Consider the following 8,126-nt stretch of genomic DNA (forward strand, 5'->3'; position numbering starts at 1 on the left):
CCAGAATGCCTCGCGGGCGGCGTGCTCGCGCACGGGCGACTGTGGGCCTGCGTCTTGGGAGTCTCTCCTCTCCGGGAGTCATTCATTCTTTCAACAAATGTTCATTGAGGCTTCCTCCCAGGCTCTGGACACAACAGCGGTGACCGAGGAGACAAGCCCCCTGATCTGGAAACCCTTAAAACTACTTGAGGGTGGGCGTCCATAACAAAACAAGAAAATTATAAGAGTCCTTCAGTCCTGGGTGGCTTCTTATCGGAAGGTCAGGGGTGTCCTGAGAAGGTGACGTTTGAGCTGAGATCAATGACAAGAAGCCAACCTTGTGAAAACTAGGAGAGGAGCACTTCAATTAGAGGGAGCAGTTTGTGCAAAGGACCTGGGGGAAATGGCGCTCGCCAATTTGGAAAAACGGAAAAGCCAGTAAGACAGGAGAGTAGTATGCCAAGAGGTGGGAGACGAAGGCAAGAGCTTCAGCATTTAAGGCTTTGTAAGCCAAGGTAAGGGGTTGGATTTCCCGGTTAGGAGTGCAGGCTCTGGCCGCAGTGCCTGGCTTCAAATCTGCTCCCTGCTGACTTTTCACAAGTTAATTATCCTTTTTGTGCCTCAGTTTCTACAAGTGCAGTTGATGGGGTATCAAAGTGGGGGTGACATGATCTGCTTTACATTTTTCAGAGGTCATTTGGTAAAAGCTTTAATTTCCCCATTAGAAAAAAAAAAAAAAGGATGTCAATCTCGGAGAATTGACCTTCATTGATACATGAAAGCACTTGGCTCCCTAAGGTGTAGGCTTGTTTCAGTCCTTCACTCTCATTCATTGATTTCCAGCTCCCCCACGAGCCTTCCCCTTCTCCCAAGGATCACAGTTGGTCTCTCTCGTCCTAAAAATAGAAACTGCCTTCCTCCTCCATGCAAGCTGCTCTTGGTTCTCCTAATCTTCCACACAAGGAACTTCTCAGGAGGCCCCTACACCCGTGGTTCTCTAAGTGTAATCTTTTGTCCAATTTCCTATCTTGGTGAGGCTGGATTTCCTGCATGCACTTCAAGCAAAACAACGTATTGCAAGGGACTGAACGCAGAAGCACATATGAAAATCTAACTGACTTCTGTTATGACAGGCATTAAAGAGATTTGCAAGAACACAGCACAATGTGACTCTTCCCATCAATATTTTTCTTTTTGAAAATGCAGTTGAAAATTATTTTTAATTGATGAATTTATTTTTGAGAAAGAGAGAGGGAGACAGAGAAAGGGAGAGAGAGAGAATCTCAAGCAGGCTCTGTGCTTTCAGCACAGAGCCGGACGTGGGGCTTGATCTCATGAACCATGAGAACATGACCTAAGCTGAAATCAAGAGTCTGACACTTAAAGGGCTGAGCCACCCAGCGCGCCCCCTCCCCCGAAAATAGTCATTTTTATACAAAAATGTTAATGGGTCTATTATTGTGCTTTTACAATGAATTAATACTATAATTTTATTTCACCCTTCGAAAAAGTTTGAGAATCGCTACTCTGTCTTCCTCTCACTCAACTCTGTGATCTGGCTTACTTCCAAGACTCCACTGACTTCTCTGGCAGGGGTTACTGATGGTTTATAAGGAGAACCTTTCTCTCCTTAGTCCTTACTTTCATGATCCTTCTTAGTGCTTGACTATATTGTCCATTCTCTTCCTTGGTATTCCGCCCCCCCTCCCCCACGGGGGGCATTGTATCATTTGGTTTTATGGATTTCTGGTTGTTTATTCTCCCATCTCTCTCCCTCTCTTTTTAAGCCCCATTTCATTCTCCTGCTTCCTAACACGTGTGCTTTCTCTTGGGCTGTATTCCCAGCCCCACCCTCAACTTGGTCACATCTATCCATGTTGTCTACTACTATGTGCTGAGTTTCTTGTCTAGATCATGGGCACAGTCCACTCTATGAAACTCCATTTTCCAGCTCTCTGTTGCTCATGCCCCCATGTCATAGTGGTACTTGAAACTCAGCATGTCTACAAGATAAATTTGTCAAGTTCTTCCCAAATCAGTTGTTGCCCTGAATTTTTCTATTTCTGTGGTTGCTACCACCAGTTTTCAACCATTCAACCACCTCGAATAAATACGATAACTTGGATCATTTTTTTATTCCTTACACCTGTCAGTCACTGATCCCTGCAAATTCTTGGAAGTGCGTCTCCGACCCCTCACTTGTATTTTTATTCTGACTGCCGCCATCCTAGTTGAGACCCTCTTTCTCTCACTTGATTCATTATGAAAACCATCTTACTGGCCTGTGTGTCTCATGATCTTTGCCAACAGATTCAAAGCACAGTTATGATATTACTTACCTGCTAAGAAAACTTTTGATTAATTAACAGAATAAAGGCTCCAGTGCTGACATTGATTTGATTTCACCTCACCTTCCAGCTGGATCTCTTTTCAGGTTCTCTGCCCAAACCCTCCAACCAGTGTTCCCTAAAGTGTGGTATGGGGACAACTTGCCTTAATGGAATGCTTTGTTTCACAGAATCAGAAGTGGAGCTCGGGAATCTGCACATCCAACAATGCACACTACAACTTGAGGCCCATTGTCTTCCTCTCTAGTTAGACCTAGCCACTCAGCAACTCAGACAAGCCCTGAACTCTTGCCTCTTCCTTTGCTATCCTGCTCCATCTGCCTGGGATCCTCTCTTGTTTGTCTTTGGATGTTAAATCCAATCCCTACTTCAAAGTCTGGTTCAAGTGCTATATCTTTCTGAAGTCTTCACCGATAACCCTGTTTGGGAGTGATGTCTCACTCCTAACCCCTATAGCATCTTGCTTGCTGTATGTTTGCTTGTATGCAGACTTGCATACTTATTTATGTAAATCTTAAAAACAATTTTTTTTAATGTTTATTTTGGCCGGGGGTGGGGGTGGTTGGTGGTGGAGAGAATCCGAAGCAGCTTCCAGGCTCTGGGCTGTCAGCACGGAGTCCAATGCGGGGCTTGCACTCACAAACCACAAGATCATGACCTGAGCCGAAGTCAGACACCCAACCGACTGAGCCACCCAGGCACCCTTATTTATGTAAATCTTACTTTCTCCCCTACTGGTCTCCTGGGTGTTGAGACAGGGAGAAAGCCTGAGGAGGCCCAAATGCTTCACATTACAAACCAGAGTTACATGAGGAACACCAGCTTTATGAATGTGGTGAGAAGGTGATAGGGATCTGGATGAAGATGGCAGCAGTTGGAATGGAAAGAAGTGCTGAATGTTAAAGACTGAATGGAATAAGAAGACTCCCTGGAGGCTGATTAGATCTGGAGTATGGGTGGGAGGAGGAGAAATCAATGACTAAAAAAAAATTTTTAAGTCTATTTTTTCAGTACTCTCTATGCCCATTGTGGGGCTCGACCTCACGACCCTGAGATCAAGAGTCTTATGCTCTTCTGGGTGAGCCAGACAGGCACCCCTCAATGATCTATATTTTAACTCTGGTTATCTAGAGAGATGGTGGAATGACCCTGTGGGGGAGATCCCATTTTTTGGCTACTCAGCCACTAAACTCCTTTCCCCACAGTTGGGGAAATCAGGCATGCTACGCATTTTGAGTGGGGTTTGGCTTCCCACTCCAGATGACTTCAGGGCCAGATATTGTCTCTCATCCTTGTTGGCTATGGCATGGGCTGATGACCTAAACTCAGGCGTTACCAGGTTCTAAATCTGGAGCAAGTGACATAAACCAGCATGGACTATTTAGGCATCGTCCAGTCCTCATTCTTGGGGTTGCTGCTGGTGCCAGCGGCCTTTCCTCTGCTGCCTGCTTACCCTTGTTTCCTGGCCATTTTCTCCTGGTTCTTCAGTCTTCCTGACAACTGTGAGTTCCCAGAGCCCTGTAAGTCGATTCCTTCTCTACTTAAGTAGCCAGAATTGGTTTCAATGTTTTGCAACCCAAAACCTAGACTAGTGCTGGGCCCACTTGAATTGAGTTCATTTCAGGAGCCTTGAATTCCCGTGTTCCCTTTAGATGAGCTGTTAATGGTTCAGTTTCCAATTGTCGGAGAATCACAGAATCCCAAGAGGGCAGTTCCCAGGTCACCTGCTCCAGCTCAGCACCCAGTGCCCTCAAACCCCTCTACGGTGCTCAGAAGATGCACTGGTGACGAGCGGCTCACTTTGCTGCCAGGCGTTAGACTCCACGGTCAGATGTTCTTGGTAACTTCTACCCATTGCTTCTAGTCCTTTTCTATGGAAAACTGTCCTATTCGGTATTATATTTAATTTTAGAAGTTTCTCTATGCCTTTTGAAAGTGAAGTAAATGTGGAGCACGTGAGTGGCTCAGTCGGTTGTGTGTCTGGCTTCGGCTCAGGTCATGATCTCACAGTCCATGAGTTTGAGCCCCGCGTCGGGCTCTGTGCTGACAGCTCAGAGCCTGGAGCCTGTTTCGGATTCTGGGTCTCCCTCTCTCTCTGCCCCCTCCCGCTCGCACTCTGTCTCTCTCTCTCTCAAAAATAGATAAACATTGAAAAATATATTTAAAAAAAAAAGAAAGTGAAGTAAATGTACTAAATAAGCGAAGATGTCAGTGTTGGACACCGAGTTGTGAGGTGATGTGGAAGATCTCAGGGAAAGTGAACCTGCAGCCGAGGCGAGGACAGGGGTCACGGAGATTTGTGAGTCAATAGTAAGAGTTGAGAGTAATGGCCTCTCGGAAAGAAAAGGAGGCAAACGCTTGGCAAAGAATAAAGGTTGGGTGCTGCGGGGGCGGTCTAGGGGGCAGGGGGAGGGGGAGGCGAGGGGAGAGTGAGGGGCGGGGAGAGAGGCTAAGGGTGAAATTGGGGTCATCTGGCAATTGACCTGGCCATTCTGACAGACTTTGAAAAATGCCCACAGCAACAGCATCTGTATCATGCTGGGCAGTCCTCCGTCAGGAGCCACCGAGGGAGAGAGGGGAAGTGTGGGCACAAAGTAGGATGTGAGCCACCGGGGCCAAAGGGGGAGAGAATTTTGGGAAGAAAATGGAGCTTAGCAGGGCCGAGAGCCTTCCAAAGGCCAAGGAGAATGGGGAGGAGAGAAGGCCATCGCACCTGGCAGAGCGGGCAGAGCCTGGAGGAGGGGAGAAGGGGTCTGTGTGGTGATGGGAGCATGTAGGAAGGAGGGGAGGGGAGCCGGCCAGGAAGCCTGGAGTGTGGACGGGCGAGTGAGCAGAGAGGAACTAGGACAGCCTGGGGAAGCAGAGCCCCAGGGTGTGGGTGGGAGCAGTTGGGCTGGGGGTGCGTCCTCAGCAGCCATTCAGACCCATGTCTGAGGTGCAGAAAGGAGGCTGGGTGTGACTGAGGGGAAGAAGGGCACAGATAGAAGACGGGCTGAAGTGGGGAGGAGAGATGAGGGAAGGCACAGGAAACAGCTGTCACAGAAGCCGAGAGGTCTTTAGGACACCCAGAAAACCCGTGTCGAAGGTCCTTGGCTGCTACCATGACTTCGTGAAAACCCGAAAAAAACAATAGCCCCAGTGTTTCAAAAGGAAGTTAGAGAGTTTAGTAAAGACAAAGGAGGGCGGAGTGATCTGAGGCAAATGTGCACGTCCAGGATTTAGGAGCCCAGGGTCTGCTCCCGGCTCATCGGGGCCCACGCCAGCTGTGTGGCTTCACCAGGCCTAATGCAATTAGGGTTTTGTGTGGTTCGGGGAACTAACAGAGAAGGTAATGTTATTTTTGTCAGCAGAAGCACCACAGGCCAGAAACAAAAAGAATGTGTGTGTGTGTATGTGTGTGTGTGTGTGTGTGTGTGTGTGTGGTGGGGGGAGTGTTACATTACTCAATAATCCAGAGTATCAAACAATCCATGGGCCATTGGAATGCATTTTGAAATTCTCATTTGAAAGGGGTGAGTTATGATCTGAGAATTTACTTCACACGAATCACAAAGCTATGTGGGGAAGATCCAACTGTGACCGGGTTTCCTCAATCCAATCCCTGGTAAACACTCCCTTTGACCCCCTCTACAGTCAGCTGTCCAGGAATTTGGCAGCTGAGGAGGAGTTACCCAGGACCGAAAACAAAGAGAGTAAGGGATAAGTAAAGGTTGTATTAGTTTTCAGATTTTAATTTGGGTCTTTATAATGGAATACTCCTTGGCAACGAGAAAGAATGAAATCAGGCCATTTGCAGCAACGTGGATGGAACTGGAGGGTATTATGCTAAGTGAAATAAATCAGGCAGAGAAAGACAGGTACCATGTTTTCACTCATATGTGGATCCTGAGAAACTCAACAGAAGACCATGGGGGAGGGGAAGGGGAAAAAAAGAGTTATAGAGAGGGAGGGAGGCAAACCATAAGAGACTCTTAAATACTGAGAACAAACTGAGGATTGATGGGGGGTGGGGGGAGAGGGGTAAGTGGGTGATGGGCATTGAGGAGGGCACCTGTTGGGATGAGCACCGGGTGTTGTATGGAAACCAATTTGACAAAAAATTATATTTAATAAAAAAACAATTTGGATCTTTATGATTAGGCACTATGGTAAATAGGTGTATTTTCTAAAATTTGCATTTCTCTTCCTGTGGTTTCACATGGCTTAAATTGGCTTCTCTCCTGGATGTAAACTGGCCACAAACCAGGTGCAAGTGGACGCAGGAACGTGCCTTTGTTTAGACCTGGGGATCTCCAGGATCTGGTTCCCATGCTGGGGTTGGAAAAAGTGAGTTTGCCTTTAAGAATTGTTAGATACTCACATGGACCATGTGAGGTGACTTTCCTCTTAGAACTGAGAGCTAAATGCTCTTTCCCACCCCTTTTTACCCCCTTCACTGTTAACTTTTTACGTCTTTCTTCTGGGAGCCATTAAAGACCTTTTGTTCAGAAGACGTTTCTAGAACTTTGCCTTACGAATCTGTAGGGCATTCCGACACTATGTGAACAAGAGTGGAACAGGCTGAAGCTGAGCTGGGAGGAGGTCGGTCACAGAAGGAGCTGGGAGAGTAGATCTACCCCCAAAGCATGGAGTGGGGGGTGGGGTGGCATATGTATAGATTCCAGTTTTCAGCTCCTACCTGGGGAGGGGCCAAGGAATCTGTAAACTCAACGCCAGCTTGAAGCCAGTGAACCAGTTCTTTCTCTTTCTTCCAGATGAGGGAACTGAGGCTCAGGGAGAGTGCCCCAGAGGCCATGGTGAGTTTGAGGCAGGGATGGGGCCACAGTCCAGTGTCCTGACTCTGACCGTGGGACGCCTTCCCCTGACGCACACTGAATACTGTGTTAGGATACCCTCGGACACGGGGCCTGGTTTTAAATGAACACTGATGAAGTGCTAGTGCTCAGTCCACATTCTTGCCGGATCAACCCCCGTCTTCTGTTTTCTTTGCCTCCTCCTGCCTCCCCTGCTTTCTCTGCATGTCCTCAACCACCATGCAAGTGAACTTGTTTTTCTCAATAGCTGTGCGAGTCTAGAGACATGAAACGCAAAGGTTGCCTCATCACAAGGCTGCCCTACCAGAGATCTGTATCTTGTTTATTTATTGAGGAAGCAGACACGTTTGAAATCATCCGCATGGCTCTGGGATAGGTGAAGGGAGGTGGCTGCTTCTCAGCAGCTGGTGGCCCACCTCCAAGGCTCCAGGACAGGCCCGGAGCAGGCCGTGGAGTTTCGGTTTGTGGCAGTGTGGTGGGAGCCTGGCCCAGAACAGGAAAGAGCCTTCCCCTTCATCTCTCCCCCCTTCAGGCCGCCCCAACTGGTAGCCAGAGTGCTTAAAAGAGGCTAAAACAGAAGGCTCTTTGTAAGCTGTTAACAGGTGGCATGATATGCGTCTCCTCCCCAAGGGACCTTCTGGGGGGTTCTGTAGGTAAGGAAGTGTAACTTTCATCCGTAGGAAGCAACTTAAGTTCATTTAGTGATTTATCTTTCTGTACCCAAAAGCTATGCCTTTGGCAGGCTAAAGGCAGCTTCCCTGCCCCTCACATTCCAGAACTATGTCTGCCTCCACTCTTGCCATGGCATGAGGGGCCCGAGTGGTCCCTGTGGCTGGCTCGATCTCAGGCAGTGATTGGCTCAGCTCCGTTTCTCTCTTGCCTTCTGCCATTTTGGGTATTTCTTCCATGGGACTGAATGGACCTTGACCTCTGGATGCTGGCTGGCCCTGAGCCTGCCAGTTACTGGGTCCAGGATGAGCCTGTG

Source organism: Acinonyx jubatus, chromosome C1 (genome assembly GCF_027475565.1).
Source record: "Acinonyx jubatus isolate Ajub_Pintada_27869175 chromosome C1, VMU_Ajub_asm_v1.0, whole genome shotgun sequence".
Taxonomy (NCBI): Eukaryota; Metazoa; Chordata; class Mammalia; order Carnivora; family Felidae; genus Acinonyx; species Acinonyx jubatus.